Source organism: Tamandua tetradactyla, chromosome 2 (assembly GCF_023851605.1).
Source record: "Tamandua tetradactyla isolate mTamTet1 chromosome 2, mTamTet1.pri, whole genome shotgun sequence".
Lineage (NCBI taxonomy): Eukaryota > Metazoa > Chordata > Mammalia > Pilosa > Myrmecophagidae > Tamandua > Tamandua tetradactyla.
The window spans coordinates 209,541,601-209,555,276 of record NC_135328.1 but is presented as its reverse complement, the minus strand read 5'-3'; the positions used below and the strand labels follow the sequence as shown (position 1 = coordinate 209,555,276).

The following is a 13,676-nucleotide window of genomic DNA, read 5'->3' as shown; positions in this document are numbered from 1 at the left end:
CAGAGCCTGCCCCCAATTTCACTGCTTTTCAATTATTATTCTGGAACAGTTTAGAAATTATAAAATAAAATTGACATACACATACAAAATTCCCACCCATACAATATGATTACCATACAATAGAAAGATAACACCTAGGTTGTTAAGAATTATCTACTCCTCTGTTACTTCTTTTAAGCGGCACACTAGAAACTGAAATTTCGGACTGAAGTTATGGTAGGTAAACAGAGTTCATGAAGACAGACCATGCAAACAGGTATGCAGAAACATTCAAAAGTACTTTCACTCTACACAATGAAATTCTTTGGATAAAATCAAACCCCTGGTAAATGGCATTTTAGAAGGGTAAACAGTAATCCTAAGATTAAGAAGAAAAAGTTTTTTTAAAAAGTTTTGCAATTTGATATTAAGTTGGTAGCATAACAACACAGTGAGAAGAATTAGTTCAAGTGACTTTAAAATACAATATATACAAATATATACTTAATTTTATCATTTTTATTCTGTAACAATTTTAGGCTTATAAGACAAATATAATTTAAACCCCATACAGCAAACTCCAACATATTCCTATCTCCCCCAAGATATCCACATTTGCCATATCTATCAATCTGTCAATCCATCCATCCATCTATCAATTTATCAATCAAGTTCCTGAATACTGTATATATCATGCTCCACAAATACTTAATACTGCCATGTACATTTCCTGAGAACAAGGATATTCACCTATGTATCCAACTTAAGTGCAGTTATCAAGTTCAAGATAACTAGGACTAATAGTTCAAAAAAGTTAATAATCTATATTCCAATTTTTTCATATGTCCCAATCATGTTCTTTTGACCCTTCTCTCGTTCCTTGCAAGATGCCACTCAGGATAGTGAACTGCTTTTGTCACTGACTCTTTAGCTGCTCTTCGTTTTGTGGTTGTGGAAATATATACACAATGTAAACTTTCCAATTTCAACCACTCCTAAGCATGACACTCAGTGTGGTGACTCAAGGTCACTGTGTTGCAGTACCCTTATCACCTCCCATTATTAAAATTTCCAATGTCCACAAAACAGAAATCTTACACCGATTTTACATTAATTCCTCATTCCCCTCCCCCCAACCCTGGCAACCTGTACTCTAATTTCCATTTCTATGAGCTTGTACATCTCCAATATTTTCTTTGTAGTTACCATGGGGCTTAAATTTAGCATCCCATATTTGTTACAATCCTTTTTTTTCTTAATTAGAGAAGTTGTAGGTTTACAGAAAAATCATACATAAAATACAGAGTTCCCACACTGTTTGCTTTGATACCAATTTAACTTCAGTAGTATCACAAACTGTTCCTATACACCACCATCCCCCCACCTTTATGTAACTGTCACAATTACATGTTATACATTATGAGTCCAAAACCACTGATTTCTAATTAAAGCTTATGGATTTGACTTTTAGATCCTGTAGGAAGTAAAAAGTGGAGTAACAAACCAAACGTACATTACCGGCATTTATATTTACCTCTGTCATTATCCTTACCAGAGATACTTAATTCATCATGTGGCTTTCATCTATAGTTACGGTCCTTTCCTTTCAACCTGCAGAAATGTTCAGTATCTCTTATAGAGCTGGTTTAGTGGTGACAGATTCCCTCAGGTGTTGTTTAAATGAGAATGTTTTAATCTCTCCCTCAGTTTTGAAAAGCAGTTTTGCCAGAAGCAGAATTCTTGGGTGGCAGTTTTTTAATCTCACCACATTAAAGATGTCATTCCACTGCCTTCTTGCCTCCATAGTTTCCAATGAGAAATTTACTCTTACTGAGACATCCTTGTATGTTCTTGGTACTTCTCTCTTACAATGTTCAGAACTCTCTTTTTCTTTGGCCTTAAACAGCTTGATTATAATAAACCACAGTGTGGGTATAATTATTATAACTCTATTTGGAGTTAATTGAGTCTCTTAGATGTATATATCCATCTCTTCCATTAAATTCGGGAGGTTTTCAGCCATTATTTCCTTGAACATTTTCCCCCTTTCTCTCTTTCTTCTCTTTTTGGGACTCCCACAGTATGTATGTTAATATGGCTGATGGTGTCTCACAGGTCCCTCAAGCTCTATTCACTTTTCTTCATTCTTCATTCTTTCTGCTCTTCAGAATGGAAGATTTCAATTGTCTTATCCTCAAGTTCACTGATTCTTTCTTCTATCAGTTCCACTCTGCTACTGATCCTCTCCAAGTACTTTTAAATTTCTCATCCTGCGGCCTTCAGATCTCTTCAGTTTCTTTTCATAACTTCCATCTCTCTATTCAATTCTCATTCTGTTCATCAATCATTTTCCTGATTTTCTTTAGTTATTTGTCCTTCAGTTCCTTTAGCTGAGTATATTTAGAACCATTTTCAAAAAGTCTTTGCTTGATATGTCCAGGTCCGTTCTTCCTCATTGACAGTTTATAATGCTTCATTTTTCTCCTTTGCCTGGGCTATCATTTACTGTTTTTCCAAGGACATTTGTAATCTTTTGTTGAAACACGGACATTTTATATTTTACATTAAATACTGCTGAAATTTAGACTCTACGGCATCTGTTCCTTAAACTTGAATCCAGCCAGTGTTACGACAGAGCTTTCGTCAACTACCAGGAGCTAAACAAAAACAAAAAATAAGGAAACAAAGAAAATACTTTTCTCAGTCTTTACAGGCTGACCTATGTAAGTGCTCTCTTCAGGGTTTAACCATACAATGAGTTTAGAGAACCGGTTGAGGCCAAAGTGAAGGGGCTGCCATGATGATTTCTGCACATGTGTTTTATATTGAGCACATGCATGCGGCCCTGGGAATTCCTCCATTTACATGGATATGATTGTTCCATCTTCCCAGGAAACAATTCCTCATGTTTGTGGGCACTGCACTGTACATCCCACAGGCAGCAATCCCTTGCCCCAGGTAGCACCACTTGACTGTTCTCCCAAAGTGTTCTGCAGAAGAGTTCAGTAAGTCGCCTTCCATACACACAGCAAGTTCTGGGATGGTGAGGCCTTAGGCTACCATCAGACAGACTGGCCCAGACATGTGCACTTCTATGGGCACAAGAGTTACTCTGTTTCCTCTAGAACTAGGACAAGGATCTGCATTGGGAGCCTAGACCAAATTCATGTCAAGCCAGTAAGGGGTTGGGAAAGGGTAACCAGGGCACCACAAGAGCCTCCTGCATATAAGTAGTCCTCTTGATTTAGCATTCACCCTGTTATTGCAGTCCTTTAACTATTTTCTGATACTCTAAGATGTTTGTGCCAGTTCTTGCTGGATGTTCAAAGCTTCTGTGGAGGGATGGAGCCCCAAAGTGTGTCACTCTGCCTGAAAATACAGTATTTTGACCACATACCCTTAGTGAGTTATTTTTTAAGAATGGGAAAAAAAAAAGCTATGAAGATATCAAACTGAATTTAATAGTCCTATTTGTAGTAACAATATGGTCATTATTATGTTGAAACTAATATAGATATAGTATTGGGTAAAAAGCAAACAAGTAATTATAATATCTTAACCAAGAATTTTCAGCTTAAAAGAGATACACATATAAAATTAAAGAGATTATGTGAAAACACTGTAATCTTACATTTGAATCAGAAACATCAGTAGGAACTCATTTTTTTTTTCTCTCTCACTTAAAAGAAAGTATTTCCCCAGCCTTAGATTATAGTTTTATTAATTTAATTTCCCACTAAAATGAAGCAGGTCTTCTTGGAAAAATGGCTGTTTCTATTATTGGGGCAAGAAACATTCAAGACAAACCTGGGATATTTTGTAGTGGCAGAAATTAAGGTGACTATTCAAGAACAGTGAGGTAATGCGGCCAACTTGAAGACACTTTCACAGATCTAAGTAGAAACGACCTAAGATTCAAAAAAAAAAAACACTACTGTGAATTTGAACACTTCAAATATATAAAAACCGTAAGCACATGTTGACTAAAGAAAACTACTGGTTATGAGGGGAGGCTGCTAGGGAACTATTCACAACTACTATAAAACCTGATAAGTAAAAGGAAACAAGCCCTTATCCTGTTTTTCTTATACTAACCATAAGAGTAAGCAAATAGTTAATGTGGGAAAGTCTTCTTTGTGAGGAATTCCATTTAGCTAAAGAAAGGATGTCAGAGTAACACTTTGTAAACACCTAAAAATATTGGTAGAAAACATTCTAAAATAGACATCAGGCTAGTATCCCAAATGTAGTGTTCAATCTTTGCACATCTAAAAGTAAGATAATCAGAAATTTTTTGTGCCTCATGACGTAAAGCAAAGGAAAGTGGGCAGCACCAACTGTGAGGTATTCTTGCTTTAAAATGTTAATTTAACCATGTTTTTAGACTTAGGTAAATGATACCATAAGGAGGCAACTGGACAAATCCAGAATGTTCGCCTCTACAGATCTAATGACTTAGTTTCCCAATAAATCAATAGCACAGGGGAAAATGAACAAATAAAAAGGCAGGGCTTAGTGAGGTGTGGAATTTAGTTCATCCTCTAGAGCAGCTAGTAAATAGCCAGGAACAGTAAGAACAACTGCTGGGGCCACAACAGTGACTGGACACAAAGTGTACACCAGTCAGGACAAGCCAGACCAGCTGTGATCCCACCCAGAAACATGAGTCCCCCAAACTGTGGACAGCAGTGCACCTCCCTCACAGGCTGTTACCCAGAGGGGAAAGAAGGAGACTTTACTAACAGAAAGGGGTTGACCTCAACCAAGCTCCAATTCTGGAATTAATTAACAAATTCTGACTACTAAAAATAGACCCCAGCTCAGCTGAACCTCAAGTAAAAGCTGAAGTTGCTGGTTTTTGCCCTGGCACAGGGAGGGCAGGGCTGAAGGAAAAAGAAAAAAAAAAAAAAAAAAAAAAGAACTGAGGTTTTTCAGATTGGACAGCACAAAATACTTGACAATGGGCGGGCCATGGTGGCTCAGCAGGTAAGAATGCTTGCCTGCCATGCCCGAGGACCCGGGTTCGATTCCCGGTGCCTGCCCATGTAAAAAAAATAATAATAATACCTGACAAGATCTGGGCCCTGAAGGAAAGGAGGGGGCACATAAGACCTGGAGATACAAAGAGCAACATACCAACTTAAGCTCTTGATTGGCAAGCCCGAGGAACTGGGGTCTTGCTCTCAAAAGGATTTTTTTTTTTCTTTTTTTTTTTCTGGCTATGTTGCTAGGGCTTGACTGCTCTTTGCATACAACTGCAAGGCTTTCTCAGGCTCCAACTACTCCAGGCAAGAGTGGAATGAAGCTTGTCTGAGAGGCAAAGAGGTTGTCAGGGGAAAGGAAGTCATTCCATAAAAGCTGAACCTTCACCCAGGAGAGGGGTGGGGCCCAGCTGAGGTACAATCTCTCCCTGAAGGAATTCTGAGCCCAGGGTCTGGAAAACTGGAGCAAGTAAAGCCAGTCTACAACCAGTCCACTGTTTCAACCATGCCCCAGCAGGGAGAGTCTAAAGTTAAAGGTACCGCATCATTTTATCACTGGTGGGACCTGGTGGCAGACAAGAGGGACATACTAGGCAGGATAGGAAAAGCACAGAGTCTAGAAGATTCATAGGAAAGTATTTCAACTTGCTGGGTCTCACCCTCAGGGAAAACTGCCACACATGACTCTTACCTCCTGAGAGGAGGCCAGTTTGGTTTGGGAAAATCTGACTGGGTATATAATACCTAAGTAGACCCTCCTAAGAGGGGTGGGGGGAAAGACACCATACAGGCAGGGTAAGAAGCAAGAAAACAGGAACTGAAAAATTCTGATCTGTAAAACAAAACCTAAGCTAGAGGTTCAGAATAATCTGAACTGAATGTCAAAGAACAGGTAGACAACAAAGTCATCCAGCTAGAAAATCCTAGGTAAAAAACTGAAAACAATCACCAGAATAAACTGATTAAGGAAATTAAATGTTTAGACAACAGTAAAAAATAACAAATCATACCAGGAAAATTGAAGATATGGCCCAGTCAAAGGACAAACCAGCAATTCAAATGAGATACAGGAGTTGAAACAATTAATTCAGGATGTTCAAACAGACATGGAAAACTTCATCAAAAATCAAATCAGACTTCCGGAGAAGATGGCGGCTTAGTAAGATGCGCAGGTCTTAGTTCCTCCTCCAGAAAAGCAACTAAAGAAACAGAAACAATACGAAACAGCTCCCGGAGTCACGACAGAGACCAAAAAGACAGCGTACCCCATTCTGGAACAGCTGAACGGGCACGGAGAATCTGCTGCGGTGAGATACCCGAGGGGCGCGCGTTTTCCCGGCCGGGGCGGCTGGCGACTGGGGTCCCCTCCACGCACGTGGCTCCCCGGTCTGACTGGGAACGTTGGATAGCGGGGCCCTCCCGTCACGCTTGGCGTTTCGGGCCAGCTGGGCAATTAGGACCGGCACTCTCCCAAGCCGCAGCGGCCAGCGACCCCCCCCCCTCCACGCGCGGTTTCCCGGGCCGACTGCCGTGCAGACAGACGAGCGCCATGAGCGCCACCTACTGGGCAGGAAAAGAAAAACAGAGCCCAGAGATTTCACAGAAAAAGCTTTCAACCAGCCGGGTCCCACACCCAGGGAAATCTGATCAAATGCCCAGACACCAGCAGAAAATAATGGATGACGCTCGGAAAATTGAAGATATGGCCCAGTCAAAGGAACAAACCAATAGTTCAAATGAGATACAGGAGCTGAGACAACTAATGCTGAATATACGAACAGAAATGGAAAAACTCTTCAAAAACCAAATCAATAAATTGAGGGAGGACATGAAGAAGACATGGGCTGAACAAAAAGAAGAAATAGAAAATCTGAAAAAACAAATCACAGAACTTATGGGAGTGAAGGACAAAGAAGAAAAAATGGAAGAAACAATGGATACCCACAATGGTAGATCTAAAGAGACAGAAGCTACAATTAGTGAACTGGAGGATGGAACATCTGAATTCCAAAAAGAAACAGAAACTATAGGGAAAAGAATGGAAAAACTTGAGCAGGGGATCAGGGAACTGAATGACAATATGAAGCGCACAAATATACGTGTTGTGGGTGTCCCAGAAGGAGAAGAGAAGGGAAAAGGAGGAGAAAAACTAATGGAAGAAATTATCACTGAAAATTTCCCAACTCTTATGAAAGACCTAAATTTGCAGATCCAAGAAGTGCAGCGCACCCCAAAGAGAATAGACCCAAATAGGCGTTCCCCAAGACACTTACTAGTTAGAATGTCAGAGGACAAAGAGAAAGAGAGGATCTTGAAAGCAGCAAGAGAAAAACAATCTGTCACATACAAGGGAAACCCAATAAGACTATGTGTAGATTTCTCAGCAGAAACCATGGAAGCTAGAAGACAGTGGGATGATATATTTAAATTACTAAAAGAGAAAAACTGCCAACCAAGACTCCTATATCCAGCAAAATTGTCCTTCAAAAATGAAGGAGAAATGAAAACATTTATAGACAAAAAGTCACTGAGAGAATTTGTGACCAAGAGACCAGCTCTGCAAGAAATACTAAAGGGAGCACTAGAGTCAGATACAAAAAGACAGAAGAGAGAGGTATGGAGTAAAGTGTAGAAAGAAGGAAAATCAGATATGATATATATAATACAAAAGCCAAAATGGTAGAGGAAAATATTATCCAAACAGTAATAATACTAAAAGTTAATGGACTGAATTTCCCAATCAAAAGACATAGAATGGCAGAATGGATTACAACCCAGCAATACCACTGCTAGGTATCTACTCAAGGGACTTAAGGGCAAAGACACAGACGGACATTTGCACACCAGTGTTTATAGCAGCATTATCTACAATTGCAAAGAGATGGAAACAGCCAAAATGTTCATCAACAGACGAGTGGCTAAACAAACTGTGGCGTATACCTACGATGGAATATTATGCAGCTTTAAGACAGACTAAACTTATGAAGCATGTAATAACATGGATGGACCTAGAGAACATTATGCTGAGTGAGTCTAGCCCAAAACTAAAGGACAAATACTGTAAGGTCCCACTGATGTGAACCAACATTCGAGAATCAGCTTGGAATATATCATTGGTAACAGAGACCAGCAGGAGTTAGAAACAGGGTAAGATAATGGGTAATTGGAGCTGAAGGGATACAGACTGTGCAACAGGACTAGATACAAAAACTCAAAAATGGACAGCACAATAATACCTAAGTGTAATGTAACTAGGTTGGAACACTGAATGAAGCTGCACCTGAAATATGGTTTTTTGTTTGTTTGTTTGTGTGTTTGTATCTTCTGTTTTTGTTTTTTTCTTTTTCCTTTATATATATATATATATATTATTAGTATTATTATTTTAATTCTCTTCTCTATATTAACATTCTATATCTTTTTCTGCTGTTTTGCTAGTTCTTTTCCTAAATCGATGCAAATGTACTAAGAAATAATGATCATACATCTATGTGATGATACTAAGAATTACTGAGCGCATTTGTAGAATGGAATGATTTCTAAATGTTGTGTTAATTTCTTTTCTTTTTTTTTGATTAATAAAAAAATTTAAAAAAAATCAAATCAATGAACTGAGGAGGATACAATGAAGGCAAGGAAATAACAAAAACAAGAAATCGAAAGTCTGAAAAACAAATCACAGAACTTATGCGAATGAAAGGCACAGGAGAAGAGATGAAAAAAATGGAAACCTACAATGTTAGATTTCAAGAGGCATAAGATAGGATTAGTGAACTGGAGGACAGGACAACATCTGAAATCCAACAAGCAAAAGAAAACATAGGGAAAAGAATGGAAAAAAATGAGCAGGGACCCTGGGAATTGAATGACAACATGAAACACATGAATATACATGTTGTGAGTGTCCCAGAAGAAGCAGTAAAGGGGAAAGGAGGAGAAAAACTAAAGGAGAAAATAATGACTGAAAAATTTCCAACTTTTATGAGAGACTTAAAATTACAGATCCAAGAAGTGCAGCATACCACAAACAGAAAAGATCCAAACAGACATACTCCAAGACACTTATTAATCAGAATGTCAGATGTCAAAGAGAAAGAGAGAATCTTGAAAGCAGCAAGAGAAAAGCAATCCATCACATACAAGGGAAGCCTAATAAGACTATGTGTAGATTTCTCAGCAGAAACCATGAAGGTGAGAAGACGGTGGTATGATATATTTAAGACACTAAAAGAGAAAAACTGCCAAGCAAGAATTCTATATCCAGCAAAACCGTCCTTCAAAAATGAGGGGGAAATTAAAAAATTTTCAGACAAATTCTGTCATTGACAAAATTTGTGACCAAGAGACTGGCTCTGCAAGAAATACTAAAGGGAGCACTAGAGACAGATAGGGAAAGTCAGCAGACAGAGTATAAAGAAGAGTGTAGAAATGAAGATATAGTAAAGGTAAAAAGAGAAAAAAATCAGATATGACATATAAAATCCAAAAGACAAAATGGTAGAAGAAAGTACTGACCTTACAGTAATAACACTAAATGTTAACAGATTCAACTCTCCAATCAAAAGACACAGACTGGCAGAATGGATTTAAAAACAGGACCCAACTATATGCTGTCTACAGGAGACACATTTTAGATCCAAGGATGAAATAGGTTGAAAGTGAAAGGTTGGGAAAAAATATTTCATGCAAACAACAATCAGAAAAAATCAGGGGTAGCTATACTATTATCCAACAAATAAGACTTCAAACATAAAACAATTAAAAGAGACAAAGAAGGATACTATGTATCAATAAAAGGAACAATTCAACAGGAAGACATAGCAATCATAAATATTTATGCACTGAACCAGAATGCTCCAAAATACATGAGGCAAACACAGAAAAGAGAAATAGATACATCTACCATAATAGGTGGAGACTTCGATTCCCCACTCTCATCAATGGACAGAACATCTAGACAGAGGATCAATAAAGAAATAGAATTTGAATAATATAATAAATGAATTAGACTTAACAGATATTTATAGAATATTACACCACACAACAAGAAGATACACCTTTTTCTCAAGTGCTCATGGATCATTCTCAAGGACAGACCATATGCTGGGTCACAAAACAAGTCTCAATAAATTTAAAAATACTGAAATTATACAAAACACCTTCTCAGATCATAAAAGAATGAAGTCAGAAATCAGCAACAGGAAGAGGGTCAGAAAATTCACAATTACATGGAGGCTCAACAACACACACTTAAACAACCAGTGGGTCAAGGAAGAAATTACAAGAGAAATCATTAAATATGTAGAGGCAAATGAAAATGAAAACACAACATATCAAAATTAATGCAATGCAACAAAGGCAGTGCTAAGTGGTAAATTTATTGCCCTAAATAACTATATCAAAAAAGTAGAAAGAGCAAAAATGGAGGAATTAACTGTCCACTTGGAAGAACTAGAGAAAGAACAGCAAACAAACCCCAAAGCAAGCAAAAGGAAAGAAATATAGAAGATTAGAGCAGAAATAAATGAAATTAAGAACATGAAAATTTATGGAGAAAATTAACAAAACCAGAAGCTGGTTCTATGAGAAAATCAATAAAACTGATGGCCCCTTAGCAAGGTTGACAGAAAGAAGAAGAGAGAGGATGCAAATAACTAAACTCAGAAATGGAAGAGGAGACATAACCACTGACCCCACAGAAATAAAGGAGGTAATGAGAGGATACTATGAACAACTTTATGCTAATAAACTAGACAAGGTGAATGAAACGGACAACTTCCTAGAAAGGCATGAATAGCCAAGACTGACTCAAGAAGAAAAAAACTCCCTTAACAAACCAATCACAAGTAAAGAAACTGAATCAGTCATTAAGAAGCTCCAAAAAAGGAAAGTCCAGGACCAGACGGCTTCACATGTGAATTCTACCAAACATTTCAAGAAAGAATTAGTACCAATCCTGCTCAGACTCTTCAAGAAAACTGAAGAGGAGGGAAGGCTACCTAACTCATTCTATGAAGCCAACATTACCCTCATACCAAAGACAGACCAAGATATTGTATGAAGATAAAATTACAGGCCAATCTCTCTCATGAATAAAGATGCAATAATCCTCAACAAAATTCTTGCAAATCGAATCCAGCAGCACATTAAAAGAATTATACACCATGACCAAGTAGGATTCATCCCAGGTATGCAAGGATGGTTCAACATAAGAAAATCAATTAATATAATACACCATATCAACAAATCAAAGTAGAAAAAGTACACGACATCTCAATTGATGCAGAAAATGCAGCTGACAAAATTCAACATCTTTTCTTGTTGAAAACACTTCAAAGGATAGGAATAGAAGGGAACTTTCTCAAAATGATGAAGGGACTATATGAAAAACCCACAGCTAACATCATCCTCAATGGAGAAAAACTGAAAACTTTCCCCCTAAGATCAGGGACAAGACAAGGATGTCCACTGTCACCACTATTATTCAACATTGTGTTGGAAGTTCTAGTCAGAGCAATTAGAAAAGAAAAAGAAATACAAGGCATCCAAATTGGAAAGGAAGAAGTGTGGCATAATTTTATTCTTGGCCTGGTAGCTTAGTCTCCTTCTCTCCCTCCCTCGCCATTTTGGCACGTCCGGTTCTTCTATGCCTCTGAATTACAAGCCTCACTGGCAACTAGTGATGATGCAGCCTTGTCTCTTTAACCCTATTGGTCTTCTTCTTAGTCCTCCACCTACCCAACATCCTCTGCTACGGGTACACTCAGGAACAGCATCTCTATGCTCACAGTCACTCATCCATCCTCCCTGTGTGATTGGCTACCCTCCCCTGGAGGCCACGCCCTAACTCCGCCTCTCCTCAAACTGTATATAATCCAGGGCACCCGAGCCTCCTGGTCTTTAGCTACTGGCGGCCCTGGCATAAGCGTCTACCTACCTCGCTTCATGCCTTAATTGGCTTGGCCTCCAGTCCTTTAGACCCGCAACGAGGTCTCCTGCGCGCACCCCTTGGACCCAGACCCCCGGCTCGAGCCCCTTTTCTGCGTGCGGCAGTGTCGTCTACCAAGCAGTGAGAAGCTGAGGAGTAGAGGGTCCCCGATAGTTTAGCGGTTAGGCCAAACTGCAAAGAAGTAAAACTCTCACTGTTTGCTGATGATAGGACATTATATTTCGAAAACCCTGAAAAATCCACAGCAAAACTATTAGAATTAGTAGATGAGTACAGCAAAGTGGCAGGTTACAAGACCAACACTCAAAAATCTGTAGTGTTTCTATACACTAGTAATGAACAATCTGAAGGAGAAATCAAGAAAAAAATTCCATTTACAATTGCAACCAAAAGAATAAAATATTTAGGAATAAATTTAACTAAAGAGACAAAAGACCTGTACAAAGAAAATGACAAGAAATTGCTAAAAGAAATCACAGAAGACCTAAATAAATGGAAGAGCATATCATGTTCATGGATTGGAAGACTAAATATAGTTAAGATGTCAATTCTACATCGAATGAAAGAGGATCCATATCTCACACTCTATACAAAATTTAACTCCAAATGGATCAAAGACCTAAACATCAGATCCAAGATGATAAAATTTTCAGAAGAAAATGTAGGGAAATATCTTATAAATTTTATAATAGGAGGTGGTTTCCTAGATCTCATACCCAAAGCATGAAGAAAGAAATAGATAACCTGGAACTCATCAAAATTAAACACTATTATGCATCAAAAAACTTTGTCAAGAAAGTAAAAAGACACCCTACACAATGGGAGACAATGTTTGGAAATGATATCTCAGGTAAGGGTCTAGTATCCAGAATATATAAAGAGATTGTTCAACTCAACAACAAAAAGACAAACAACCCAAATACAAAATGGTCAAAAGACATGAACGGACACTTCTCAGAAGAGGAAATATAAATAGCTAAAAGGCACATGAAAAGATGCTTAACTTCCCTGGCTATTAGGGAAATGCAAATCAAGATCACAATGAGGTATCATCTCACACCCACGAGAACAGTCATTATCAATAAAAGAGAAAACAACAAGTGCTGGAGAGGATGTGGAGAAAGAGGCACACCTATCCACTGTTGGTAGGAATGTAAAATGGTACAACAGCTGCGGAAGGCAGTTTGGAGGTTCCTCAAGAAGCTAATATAGAATTGCCATATGATCCAGCAATATCATTGCTAGGCATCTATTCAGAGGACATGAGGGCAAGGACACAAACGGACATTCGCACATCAGTGTTTATAGCAGCATTATTTACAATTGCCCAGAGATGGAAACAGCCCAAATGTCCATCAACAGAAGAGTGGCTAAACAAGCTGTGGTATATACATACAATGGAATATCATGCAGCTGTAAAACAGAATAAAGTCATAAAGCATATAACAGCATGGACGGACCTTGAGGACATTATGCTGAGTGAGATTAGCCAGAAACAAAAGGACAAATACTGTATGGTCTCACTGATATGAACATTAATGAATGAACTTGGAAATTTTCAGTTAAGAAGAGAGGCTATCAAGAGATAGAAATAGGGTAGATTTTGGATAACTGGAGCTGAAGGGATACAGATTGTGCAACAGGAGTGAAATATTGTAAAAATTCAGAAATAGATAGCACAATACTACCTAATTGTAGCACGATAATGTTAGTACTGAATGAACCTGAATGTGAGAACAATAGAGGGAGGAAGGCTGGGGGCACAA

At 38.3% G+C, this 13,676-nt stretch overlaps 1 protein-coding gene across 7 annotated transcripts in view; it reads right to left on the bottom strand.

Annotated features, from left to right (window-relative positions):
• FBXO42 (F-box protein 42) overlaps positions 1 to 13,676 on the bottom strand; it is a 180,557-nt gene that overhangs the window by 112,702 nt on the left and 54,179 nt on the right. For 2 of the 7 annotated variants that reach the window (XM_077151160.1, XM_077151154.1), the window contains exons 2-3: positions 3,787 to 3,887; positions 1,532 to 3,348 (exon numbers count right to left, since the gene is read on the bottom strand). The exons of 1 other annotated variant lie outside the window; for it this stretch is intronic. The gene's annotated coding sequence lies outside the window, so the exon portion shown is untranslated. 4 more of the 7 variants (XM_077151158.1, XM_077151157.1, XM_077151159.1 and 1 more) reach the window with 4 other exon arrangements.